The sequence below is a fragment of the Lactuca virosa genome, chromosome 1 (assembly GCF_052849685.1).
Source record: "Lactuca virosa cultivar CGN04683 chromosome 1, Lactuca_virosa_CGN04683_v6, whole genome shotgun sequence".
NCBI classification, from domain to species: domain Eukaryota; kingdom Viridiplantae; phylum Streptophyta; class Magnoliopsida; order Asterales; family Asteraceae; genus Lactuca; species Lactuca virosa.
In genome coordinates this window covers 168,007,493-168,021,201 of record NC_136426.1, presented here as the reverse complement: position 1 = coordinate 168,021,201, position 13,709 = coordinate 168,007,493, and the positions used below count along the sequence as shown (strand labels likewise).

Below are 13,709 nucleotides of genomic sequence, written 5' to 3'. Positions count from 1 at the left end.
ACATTGATTGCACGAAAACGCATTCGGTAACTCGATGTTATAAAACGTGCCTTTGTGTATGATTCAACAAGTAGTAGAACAAGCCATATGAGTCGAAGTTTATCCATTCCTTTTACCTTCGGGATAAAAGCGATATCTGTGGGCCCCTCGATGTTTTAAAGATGATACATGTGAGTGCTTGGCCAAGCCAGGACTGATTTGATTTGTTCAATCAGTCAGTCATCATGAATCGGAAATCGGGAAACAACAAATGGACAGAGAGAATGATTGATAATCCATGTCTCAGTCCATAGGATATCTAGAATGGAGGAATATATGATCCCTTATCTAATGGACAAGTCATTTACAAAGGTCAGAGTTCATCGACAAGGTCAGAGTTCGACAGAAGCTTTTGAGAGCTACGATTGCTGATCGGTTCCTGAAGTCATACGCAATAATAGTTTTAGACTTATCCAAGTGGGAGACTGTTGGATTAATGTCTAAGTCCATAACTATAATTGGTAAGACTTGACCCGACCCGGCATGGTCCATTTGGGTTGCATGGCATCATGCATTTGGATAGACTATAATGAGAGAAATAACACTTAAGGTTGGTTAATATATTATAAGTTCTAATATATTAATAAGGTTATTTAATTAGTATTGATCAAGAATTAATTTGGAATTAATTAAGTTATCAAAAGGAGACTAATTAAATATATGGGTTGATTGTGTAAATTATTCATTCTTATATATGTGGGCTTGTGATCCAAGATTCCTTATGTTGGACTAAGTCCATGGGGTGACCCATGGATACTCCATGGAGGTTAAAATCCGTGGAGCATAAGGAATGGGTAAATTTATGAGTTACATGGTGTAACCCTAATAGCCACCATATAAAAGAATCCCATGGCTCAAGAAATCGTGCACTAATGTGTGAGTGTGAGGGCTAGACGATTTCAAGGAGTGTTCAAGTTTCTCTCAAGTTATTCCAAGTGTATTTGGTGTTGTGTGAACCATTTGAGGTGTCACACTTGGGGCACTAGGCACTCAAGCTTCATGAAGACATTCTACATCAAATAGGTATGTATTCTATCTTGTTATATTTATTATTTTGTATGCTAGATTAGGATAATACCTTGGATGTTCATAATTGTATGTATAATAGAGAAAACATAGATCCAAGGTATTTAGGGTTGCATGTACACTTAGGAGTGTTAGAATGCTCATAACCCAACACGACTGTCATAGTGATTCTAACAGGATCTCTAAGAATACTTCTCCAGACTTTGAAATCCTTCATCTTGATGTATTTTTCAATTCTGTATTTCCACTCAGGAAAACCATCAGCAGACATCAATCTTGGAATACGCGTGGTAGTGCCCATGACGGTGTCAAGTTCATGGAAATGATTTTGACTTTGAGATTCCATTTGAAATTGAAGCAAATTAAGCAAATTAAGTTCAAAAAGGTGTTTACGGTTGATGATGCTTACAACCGTAAACTGAGTTTACGGTTTTGCAGTTTACGGTTTTACAGTTTACGGTTTTGCAGTTTACGATAAGTGAAGATTGGTTTACGGTTTTTGAAGATTCAGAGTTTACGGTTCTTCAAGATCTTGATTTAACAACCGTAAATAGGGTTTACGGTTGGCAGTAAACTCCCAGAAATCCTTCAGAAACACGTTTTTGCAGTAGATTCAGTTCCCTTTACCACGAAAACACTAAAAGCAGGCTCGAACAATAAGAATATAGGTTGAAATAGCCCAAAAATCGATTGAATGAAGCTTTAACACCGGTTTGTTCTCTGATACCAATTGTAAGGTCCAAATAAGGATCTTTACCAGTAGTCAAGCAACAAACAATCACAGAACAAGAATAAGATGAAAAGAAACCGAGCTTGCACACGTTTATATTCAATAAATCGTCAGGTACAACTCGATGGACTGCTCTGTAAACGCAATGGCATCAACAACCAACAAAAGACCTACTCCTCCACTATTTATACTCGACAAGACCGCAAACGGGGTTTACGACCGTAAACTGGGTTTACGGTCGTAAACATGCCAATGTCCCAAAAACACTTAAACAACTCATAAACAACATTATAGACTCATACTGAACACAAAAAAATGAAAGCCTAGACCAAACCATTTACTGGATCCTTCAGTAACCCTAATTGTGTCACAACTATATAAAGACTCCTTATGCAAGCAAAATGGGCACTACTACAAGCAAGTAAGAGGGCTAGCCAATTTTTGAGTATAGTGTAATTCTCTCAAGGTTATTCCAAGAATTTTGGTGTTGTGTGAAGCATTTGAGGCATCACATTTGGGGTGCTAGGCTCACAAAGTCATCAAGGAATCCAAGCTTCTAAAAGGTATGTTATTCTACTTGAATTTGTATGGCAAGTTATTATGAACCTTGGAAAAATTATTTTGCATGTATCTTAGTCAAAGATAGATCCAAGGTTTCTAGGGTTGCATGTACACCATAGGAGTGTTAGAATGCTCATAACCCAACAGTGGTATCAGAGCCTAGGCTTGTTTGTTTGATACTTGATGCAAAATAGCTGAAAAAGTCGAAATTCTTGTTGTCTGCACAGGAGACTCGCCGAGTCCATAGAGGAACTCGACGAGTCCAAGCTTATCTTCAACCAACTCAGCGAGTCAGTTCTTGCACTCGACGAGTTGGCCAGGCAGAGTGCATATTTTTGACTTTTGCTGCTGGAAATGGACTAAAAACATTACCCTAAACTGTTTTGGTGTTATAAAACTTGTTTTAGATGGTGTAATGCTTATGCTAATCCATTTACAATGGCTAATATCAAAATTCCATGTTTTATATTTGTTAATATGATTCTTGAAATTTTGATATGAATGTTCATGTTCTTATGAGTTTTAGAAGATCATAGGAATTATGTGTAACTTGCTTGTAAGTATGATTCTTGATCTTAATGACTAATCATGGAGTCCATAACTTGTCCTCAAGTTATGGATTACCAAAAGTCACTTCTTTAAAAGTGTCATTAAAGAATAAGAGGTTACTTAAAATGAAGAGTCTTCATTTTAATGAACCATTAAGCTCATAAGTTATGAAATGAAAGGTCTTGAATAGTTTCAATACTTGCCCTCAAGTTTTGGAATTTGTAAAGTCTTACACCTTAATACTTTAATTTCCAAATTGAACCTTAGAATTTTAAAAGTTTAAAATTCAACCCTTATACTATTATTATATTAAAAGTTTAAATATATAGATATGTATAAGAATAAGTCAGTCTTACCGTTAGTAGGCCTCATTCACGAAGTCGGTCTATAAGGGGGGTATAAGGTTGTTGCCTATAAAATGGCAGCTTAATGGGTGTCCACTCTCACCCACCGCTTCCTTGACTGGTGGAGGTTCGTTAGCTGAACGGGTAGGACAAGGACTTTTTAATCTTCATTAAAAGTATAATGAAATTATAAAGTAACTATACCTTAATAATTCCCAATCTTAGTTACTTTAGGAAAATGTGAATTAGGTGCTAACCCATGAAATTACACTTTGTACCTTACCAAGTCGTTAGTGGAGCGCGTGTGGTTAACCGGAACACTAACAAGGACTAGTAAGAGTGACAAATGGTAACTTAATTTTATCATAGATCGGTGGAGCTCGTGTGGTTAATCGGCACATCGATTAGGTGATAAAAAGTTAAGGGTACCAAGTCAAGTTGCATGGTTATTCACACCTTGTTTGTGATCCTCGGCATCCCAGTCACAAACTTGAGAGGGCACATTCGAGATTCAAACATGCCATTGAGAGTTCAATGTATCTCAAAATATCTAGGAATTTCAAATCCAATAAAAATTAATAATTTATTTCGTTTTCGTGGTGGAAATTGGTAAATCGTCATTTACCTACCTTCAAATATTTTATAGCTTGGATTACGGCATCCCTCTTCCAACTATAAATAGTTTGTTGGGTCCTAGCCTTAATACTTCATTTGGGTGACTTATTAAGGACTCTTCATCTAATAAAACTTGTCTTTCTTTCTTTTCAGATGTCTTCCAACACTGCTACTGGCTCAAACCCTACAGGCTCCTTTTCCCTAATGAACTTGTGTGGGAAAATCACTTTTGATGGTTCAAATTTCAATGAATGGATTAGGAACATCAGAATGATTACTCGCTATGAGGGCAAAGAGTATGTCCTTGACAAGGAGCTAAAGGTTATCGATGAGTCAACTGCTACTCCTGAGGAGACTGTTGAGTACACTACCCATGAGAAAGATCCCACTAAGGTGTCTTGCATCATGTTGGCCACAATGACAGCAGAACTCCAGAAATCCTATGAAGATTTCTACCCTTTTGAGATGCACCAGGATCTGATGGATAGGTACCATCATAGTGCTCGTCAGGAGAGGTATGAAATCATTTCCTCCATGATAACAACTAGGATGAAAGAGGGAGAATCCCTCACCGGTCACTTGCAGAAAATGCAAAGTTTCGTGGACCGGTTATTGAAGCTTAATGTCGACTTTCATGAGGACATGGCGATTGATATCATTCTCCATTCCTTACCTCCAAGTTATGATCAGTTTCGTAAGAGTTATCATATGAAAAAGGAGGAAGTCACACTAAGTAAACTTCAAGGACTCTTAAGGACCGCTGAAAGTGGCCTTAAATCAGCTGTTACTCCTACACCTACTACCGCCCCTGTCTTGGCAATTGGGCAGGGAAAGGGGAAGAAGAGAAAGACCCCTTCGAAGGGTACCAAGGGAAAGTCTCTTGATGGCTCCTCTTCAAGTGGAACCAAGAAAGGTTCCATTCCTCCTTCTTCAAACCCAAAGGAAGCACAATGCTTCTACTGCCAAGAAAAGGGGCACTGGAAACGAAGTTTCCCCAAATACTTGCAGGATGTAAAGGATGGGAAAGTTAAACCCACCCATACAGGTATTTACACTATATTGTCTAATAACTCATTGAAAACTAACTCTTGGGTGCTTGATACAGGTGTGGTATTCACATTTATACTGATTTCCAGGGCCTAAGAAGAAGTGAGAAAGTGTAGCATGGGAAGATAAACTTAATCATGGGGAATAGGAAAGCATCACATGTTACCAAAATAGGAGTTTATTCTTTATTGCTTAATAATGGGTTAATGTTAGATTTGAATAAATGTTGTTACTCGTCTAAAATGGCGAGAAATATTATTTCCTTTCATGGCTTGTATAAACAAGGGTTTTCCTTTTCATTTGATAATGATAATGGTGCTATTAATGTTTATTACAATGATGTATTTTACTTTAAAGCATTACCTTGTGATGGTGTATATGAAGCTGTGAATGTTGTAGATAATCTAGGAAATAATGTGTTGTGTATTGAATCTTCAAATAGCTTAGACAAAGCATCCTTGTGGCATTGTCGTCTTGGACATGTCAACAAGAAGCGCATAGGCCAACTCCAAAAGGCTGGAGTTCTGGAATCATTTGACCTAAAGTCAGATGATATTTGCGAGTCTTGTTTACTTGGAAAAATGACAAAGTCACCCATCACTGGTACTTGTGAGAGGGGTGAGGGTTTGTTGGACCTCATACACACTGATGTGCGTGGACCCTTCAAAATCGCCACAAGGGATGCTAATCGGTATTATGTGACTTTTATTGATGATTATAGTAGATATGGATATATCTATTTAATCAAGCATAAGTCAGAGACCTTTGAGAAATTCAAAGAGTTTAAGCAGGAAGTGGAAAATCAACTGGGCAGGAACATCAAGATGCTCCGATCCGATCGGGGAAGAGAGTATCTTAGTATCGAGTTCCTTGACTATCTTAAGGAATGTGGGATTGTCTCACAATTGACACCTCCTAGGACACCACAGCTGAATGGTGTAGCTGAGAGGCGCAATCGAACCTTATTGGACATGGTTCGTTCCATGATGAGTCGAGCTTCGTTACCAATCTCATTCTGGGGGTATGCCTTAGATACTGCTGCCCACATCCTTAATCTAGTCCCTACAAAGAAGGTTGCCAAAACACCTCATGAGATGTGGACTGGGAAAGTTCCCAACTTGGACCACATCAAGATTTGGGGTTGCGAGGCTTTCGTGAGGCGCGAGTCTCATGAAAAGCTCGAACCTCGAAGCGAGAGATGTATTTTCATCGGCTACACACAGAAATCCTTTGGTTACCTCTTCTACAGACCCAGTGAGAATGTGGTCTTTGTGGCAAGGAGAGGAGTCTTTTGTGAGAGAGAATTTATAAGCCAAGGAGACAGTGGGAGGCAAATTAACCTTGAAAAGCTTCAAGAGTCAAGCGGTGAAGGAACCTCAAACACTAGCGACAAACCTGAGGAGGAAACTCATGTTGATCCGGTAGATGAGCCCATACCTCTGAGGCGTTCCACGAGAGTTAGGATTGCACCTGAGCAGTACTATGGTTTCCATATTACTGCAGAAGGTGATACACTTATCAGTGATAGTACACTGGTAGGACTGGATGAACCTAATAGCTACACGGAAGCCATGGCAGGCCCTGAGGCTACTAAATGGAAAGAGGCTATGGATAGTGAGATACAGTCCATCTATGACAATCAAGTTTGGAACTTGGTTGACAATGTACCAGGTCGTAAGACAGTCGGGTGCAAATGGATCTTCAAGAAAAAGACAGACATGGAGGGTAATGTACACACTTATAAGGCGCGACTGGTTGCAAAGGGCTATTCTCAAACTGCAGGAGTTGATTATGATGAGACCTTTTCACCAGTAACAAAGATTAAGTCTATTAGGGTTATGTTAGCCATAGCTGCATTTCATGACTATTAAATATGGCAAATGGATGTCAAAACCGTCTTCCTTAATGGAAAGTTGGCTGATGATGTTTACATGAGTTAGCCAGAGGGTTTTGTCAGTGCAGAGAACCCTAATAAGGTGTGTAAGCTTGAGAAATCCATCTATGGGTTGAAACAAGCACCTCACAGATGGACTCTTTGCTTCGATGAGAAAGTCAAGGAGTTTGGTTTTTCAAGGAGTGAGGATGAGTCTTGTGTATATGTTAGGGCTAGTGGGAGTATAGTTAGCTTCTTGGTGTTGTATGTGGATGACATACTACTCATAGGAAATGACATCCCAACCTTGCAGGAGATTAAGTCCTGGCTTGGGAAGTGTTTCGCTACGAAGGACCTTGGGGAAGCTGCCTATATCCTAGGGATAAGGATATTGAGAGACAGGAGTAAGAGACTAATTGGACTTAGTCAGAGTACTTACTTGGATAAGGTATTGAAGAGGTTCAGTATGCAGGATTCCAAGAAAGGGGAATTATTAATCCATAGTAACGCAAAACTGAGTAAGACTTAGAGTCCGAGTACAGAGGCAGAGATAGCTGAGATGAGTCACGTACCATATGCTTCTGTTGTGGGCTCGATCACGTATGCTATGACTTGTACTCGCCGTGATGTGGCCTTTGCCTTGAGCATAGTCAGTAGATATCAAGGGAACCCTGGCAAGGCTCACTGGACTGCGGTAAAGAACATTCTCAAGTATCTCCGAAGGACTAAGGACTGGGTCCTTACCCTTGGTGGCAGTGATGACTTGAGAGTGGTAGGATACAGCAATGCTAGCTTTCAGACTGATAGGGATAATTTCCTCTCTCAGTCAGGCTGGGTCTTTATCCTAAATAGAGGAGCAATTACTTGGCAAAGTTCCAAGCAGGAGACGGTAGCTTATTCAACTTGCGAATCAGAGTATATAGCAGCAAGCGAGGCAGCAAAGGAGGCGATATGGCTAAAGAACTTCATTGGAGACCTTGGAGTTGTACCAACTATAAAAGAGTCAATGGAAATTTTATGTGACAGCGAAAGTGCGGTTGCCGTAGCTAAGGAACCAAGGGATCACGGGAGATCCCGACACATTGACAGAAAATACCATTTCATTAGACATCGTATAGAAGAAGGACTCCTCGTGGCTAAGAGGGTATCATCAGATGAGAACCCAGCAGATCCCCTCACGAAGGGACTGACTAGGGTTAAGCATTTACAGCATGCGAGGTGCATCGGGCTGAAGGATGATATTAGTTTTAATAATTAGATAGCTTGAAACTTGTAAAATGTAGTTGACATTTGATGATTAAATAAAAGTTGTTATTTATTTATGAGTAAAGTGTTACTATCTTATGTTAATCGTTTACTATTGTTTCAGTTTTGCATGTTTTGACTTCCAGGATAATTATATTATTCAAACTTTCCACACTCAGTCATACTTTGGAAGTAGGTATTGAATTAATACTGTCATGAATTGGGTTTGTAGACTGTCTAAGGTGTATTAGACATAGAAATGGTTGCTGCAACATTCATGAGTGTTCATAAGTTCTGAGTATTGGACTCAACCCACGCTCACTTGTATCACTTCATGGAATTTATCTCGAGTGATCGTGAGACGGTAATATCATATAAATCTTCAAACCTAGAGATATGAGTTGTTGACTATGAATTAGTTATACATTGATTGTACGAAAACGCATTGGAAACTCGATGTTATAAAACGTGCTTTTGTGCATAATTCAATAAGTAGTCAGTACAAGCATATGAGTCGAAGTTTATCTGTTCCTTCTAGGATTAGAAGCGATATCTGGGCCCCTCGATGATTTTGTTTTGACCTATGTACCGGGCCCGGTCAGAACCTAATTGATGTGTTCAATTTAGTTCTATGTCAAACAAATCAGAGATCGAGAAACAACTGCTGGACAATAACTACGACATTATTCCATGTATTTGTCCGGCTGATATCTTGAGAGCAGAGGATTATATGATCACTTATCTTAAATGGCGTATCATCATCATCATCTTAGTTCCAAGAGACTTTGAAAGAGCTACGATTGCTAGTCGGATTCTGAAGTCATATTTGCAACTATAGTTATTAGACTTATCCAAGTGGCAGACTGTTGGATATAGTGTCTAAGTCCATAACTTTATTTGGTATGTACTTGACCCGACCCGACATGGTCCATTTGGGTTGCATGGCATTGCAATAATTGGATAGACCAAAAAGAGAGAAAGGACACTTAAGGTTTATTAATATATTATAAGTACTAATATATTAATAATATTATTTAATTAGTATTGATCAAAGAATTAATCTTGAATTAATTAAGTGATCAAAAAAGAGACTAATTAAATATATGGGGTTGATTATGTAAATAATCTATTCTTGTATAGTGGGCTAATGATCCATGGTTTGTATAGATTGGGTTAAAACCCATAAGGTGCTCCATGGAGGTTACAAACCCATGGATCATGGAATATGGAAAGCCATGACAATTAGGATTTACATGGTGTAACCCTAATTGTGTCACAACTATATAAAGACTCCTTATGCAAGCAAAATGGGCACTACTACAAGCAAGTAAGAGGGCTAGCCAATTTTTGAGTATAATGTAATTCTCTCAAGGTTATTCCAAGAATTGCGGTGTTGTGTGAAGCATTTGAGGCATCACATTTGGGGTGTTAGGCTCACAAAGTCATCAAGGAATCCAAGCTTCTAAAAGGTATGTTATTCTACTTGAATTTGTATTGCAAGTTATTATGAACCTTGGAAAAATCATTTTGCATGTATCTTAGTCAAACATAGATCCAAGGTTTCTAGGGTTGCATGTACACCATAGGAGTGTTAGAATGCTCATAACCCAACAGTAACTTCACTCCCTTAAGGCGCAACATCCATTCCTTTGGCCCAACTCTTTCCTCTTGGCCCAACACCTTCATGAATGGCGCAATATATAACCCCATGGCATAACATCCTCTATGCTTGGCGTAATATCCATCTTCATGGCGCAACATGTTGCTCCATGTTGCTCCAAGTTGCTCCAAGTGCTCCAAGTTTCTCCAAGTTGCTCCAAGCCCCTACAAGTTGCTCCAAGCTACTCTAAGTTGCTCCAAACCACCTTTTCGAAGATCCATTCCTTTGTCACTTGATCTGTTCCTTTGTCTGATGATCCATTCATTTTTCAGAAGATTCGTTCCTTTGTCACATGCTCCATGAACCCCAAGTGTTCCATTGCGATCTAAGTGCTCCATGAGCATGATCCAAATGCTCAAGTCACATTTAACAATCTACTCCTTGACTTGAGCATCCTCTAAACTCCACCTTGAACAAGAACTTCCTCTCCCATCCTGTCATTCATCCCTGAAGGGACCTACCTCCTGTGAACATCAACTAAGTCCAAGCAAAGCTTGAACTTCTCCATGGGAAACGACTTTGGTAACATGTCTTATGGATTCTCCTTGGTGTCAATCTTCAATATTGAGAACTTGTCTTCTTCCAGAGTATCTCGAATGAAATTCAGCCTAACATCAATGTGTTTTGTCTTCTCATGATATATTAGGTTCTTAGCAAGATTCAAAGCACTTTCACTGTCACAATACAAGACAAGCTTCTCCACCTTCAAACCAAGATTCTTAATAAGCCCATACAACCATATCTCCTCCTTTTATTCCTAATGTCATGGACATGTACTTGGATTTAGTTGTAGATAAAGCAACAGTATCTTGTAACGTTGACTTACAACCGATGGCACGTTCGAACAAAGTGAATATGTAACACGCCCGTGACCTGCACTTCAACAAATCACCACCATAATCAGAGTCAACGTATCTAGCCAAGTCAATCTTCCTATTGGCTCCATACATATAGCAAACATCCGTTGTTCCCTTCAATTATCGCATGATCCACTTGACAGCGTCCCAATGAGCCTCCCCTGGATTACTCATAAACCTGCTTACCACACTAACTAAATCAGCTAAATCAGTTCTGGTACAGAAAATTGCATACATAAGACTTCCAAAAGCACTTGAGTATGGAACCCTACTCATGTACTTCTTTTCTTCATTAGTAGTGGGTAGAGTTTTCGGACCAAGTTTAAAGTGAGCCGCCAAAAGAGTTCCAACTGGTTTGGACTGATCATAATTGAAAGACTGCACAACTTTCTCAATGTACTTTTGTTTAGAAATAAATAACCACCCTACTCTTCAGTCTCTTTGAATCTCCATCCCCAATATCTTCTTTGTTGCTCCCAAATCCTTCATCTCAAACTTAGTCTTCAGGGTCGCCTTCAAGTCATTTATTCCAGCCATGTCCTTGGTTGTGATGAGCATATTATCAACATATAGCAACAGATATATATATATATATATATATATATATATATATATATATATATATATATATGTGTGTGAATCTGGTGACAATTCCTTAAAGTAGACACAATTGTCGAACTGGTTCCGAGTGTAGCCATGTAAGATCATGAATGAATAAAATCTCTTGTACCATTGGCTGGAAGACTGCTTCAAACCATACAGATATTTCTTCAACAAACATACATGATCCTTCTTAGTATCAAGGAACCCTTCTGGCTGGGACATATAAGTTTTCTCTTCTAAGTTCCCATGAAGAAATGTAGTTTTCACATCAAGTTGTTCAAGCTCCAGATCAAAAGCACTCACCATGGCCAAAAGAACCTGAATTGTCTTGTACTTCACAACCGGTGAGAACACCTTGTGATAATCAATTCCTTCTTTCTAAGAAAACTCGTTCGCCACCAACCTTGCCTTGAACCTAGTTGGTTCAACTCTTGGTATTCCTTCCTTCCTTCTTAAAACTCTGTTTGCATCCTACGGGCTTTTCTCTCTTTGGTAATGGAACAAGATCCCATGTTTCAATCTTCTCTAAAGATTTCATTTAATCATTCATGGCCATCAACTAGTTATTTGCCTCTTTACTCGCCACAGCCTCTTTATACGACTAAGGCTCCTCAATGTCAATGTATTCTCCAGTTGCTAAAGCAAAATAAATGGAGTTTAGTTCACATGAATTGACACATCCCACATATCTATCATTTTTTCGAATGACCTTCTTTGATCTTCTCTTTGCTATAGATTCAGACCCATCATCCTACCTGATATCAGCATCACTAGACGAAGATCCCATGGGTTTCTCTTGGGTTTCATATTGTCCAGGCTGTTCACTACTGCCTTGCTCTTTTTCCCTTATCACAACTTTTTCTAGAGTTTAAGTTGTAAACTCCACCTTCTGGCTAGCACCCTGATCTTCGTTCCCCACTTGACTTGTATCACCTCCTCCCTAGTTTCCCATGGAAAATTTATCAAAGGTTACATCTCTGCTCATGATAAATTTAGGAGTTCTTCCTTATTCTATACACCACAATCAATAACCTTTTACTCATGTCGCATATCCTAGAAATATGCATTTCATTGCCCTTGGATCAAGTTTACCATCATTCACATGAGCATATGCAGGGCATCTAAATATACGTAAACCATAATAGTTAGAGGGTTTCCCGGACCATCCCTCTTGAGGAGTCTTCAACTCTATTGCAGTTGATGGTAATCTGTTCATTAGATAGCAAGCAAAATTAACTGCTTCCACTTAGAATTGCTTGGATAAGTTAGAAAAATTTGCATGCACCCTGCACGCTGCATGACTGTTTGGTTAATCCGTTTTGCCACTGTATTTTTTTGCGGTGTATGTCATACAGTGCGGTGCCTCACTATACCTTCTGTCTTGCAGAAATTATCAACTGGAGCATTGCAGAACTCCAACCCATTGTCAGTCCTCAGAGTCTTGACCTGTATTCTAGTCCTTTTCTCAACCATGGCCTTCTACTCATTGAACTTCCCAAACACCTCATCTTTGGTCTTCAGAAAGTACAACCAATCCTTCCTGAATAATCATCAATGAACGTCACAAAGTATGAGCATCGTCCTTGATACTTAACTAGTGCATTACCCCACAGATCTGAGTGAACATACTCCAAGATTCCCTTGCTTTTGTGTTGAGCGGTACCGAAATTCACTTTGTGATGCTTTCTATTGACGCAAGCTTCACTAAATTGTATCTTTCCAGGAGCCTCTCTACCAAGCAGTCCTTGTTTACTTAGAATTGACATGCCCTTCTCACTCATGTGCCCCAATCTACGATGCCACAACTTCGTCTTGTCATCACCTTCATTCAAGGATTGGGATATAGTCATCGCTCCCATAACCGTACTGCCTTCTAGGATATAAATCCCTCCACGATTCATCTTCATTTTCATTATAACCAGAGAACCTTTGGTTACTTTGACCCAGTCACATTCACTAGCGTACCTCATCCCATTCTTAGCCAATGTGCCAAGAGAAATTAAATTCTTCCTAAGTTCTGGAACGTACCAGCAATCTAACTTCCTAACCATGCCATCGTGCATCTTAATCTGCATCGTGCCACTGCTTTTAACACTGCTCACCCAATCATCACCCATTTTGACTGTGGCATCCCACTCTTTGAAGGAGTCGAACTAGTCACGATTATACGTTATCTGATAGGATGCTCCGGAATCCAAGACCCAAGCATCAACAGAACTTGATGTACTAACAGTCAGTACATCACCATTGTCCCCTTCATCATAACTATCTAACCACTGTTGCAGTGTTATTGTTTCTTGATTCACTCTTAAGCTTCTCATTCTTCAGTTATGGACAATTTCTCTTGAAGTGTCCCTATCCTTATAGTTATAACATTTTGCGTTCGATGAACCTTCAGACTTTGATTTTGAACGTGATCTCCCTCTGTTTCCCCCATTCCTCTCTTCTGTTCTTCCTCTCCCTGCGAACAAACCGGAACTAGACACCTCCTCTCTAGCTCAAACTTTTCTTTTCAATTCCTTGGACATCAGAGAGTCCTTCACATCATTCACAGTGATCA

General features: G+C 39.3%; 1 pseudogene; it reads right to left on the bottom strand.

Moving 5' to 3' along the window:
- Positions 1–12,666: 12,666 nt before the first annotated feature.
- Positions 12,667–13,266, bottom strand: LOC145123680 (putative mitochondrial protein AtMg00300 pseudogene; annotated as a pseudogene).
- Positions 13,267–13,709: the final 443 nt, after the last annotated feature.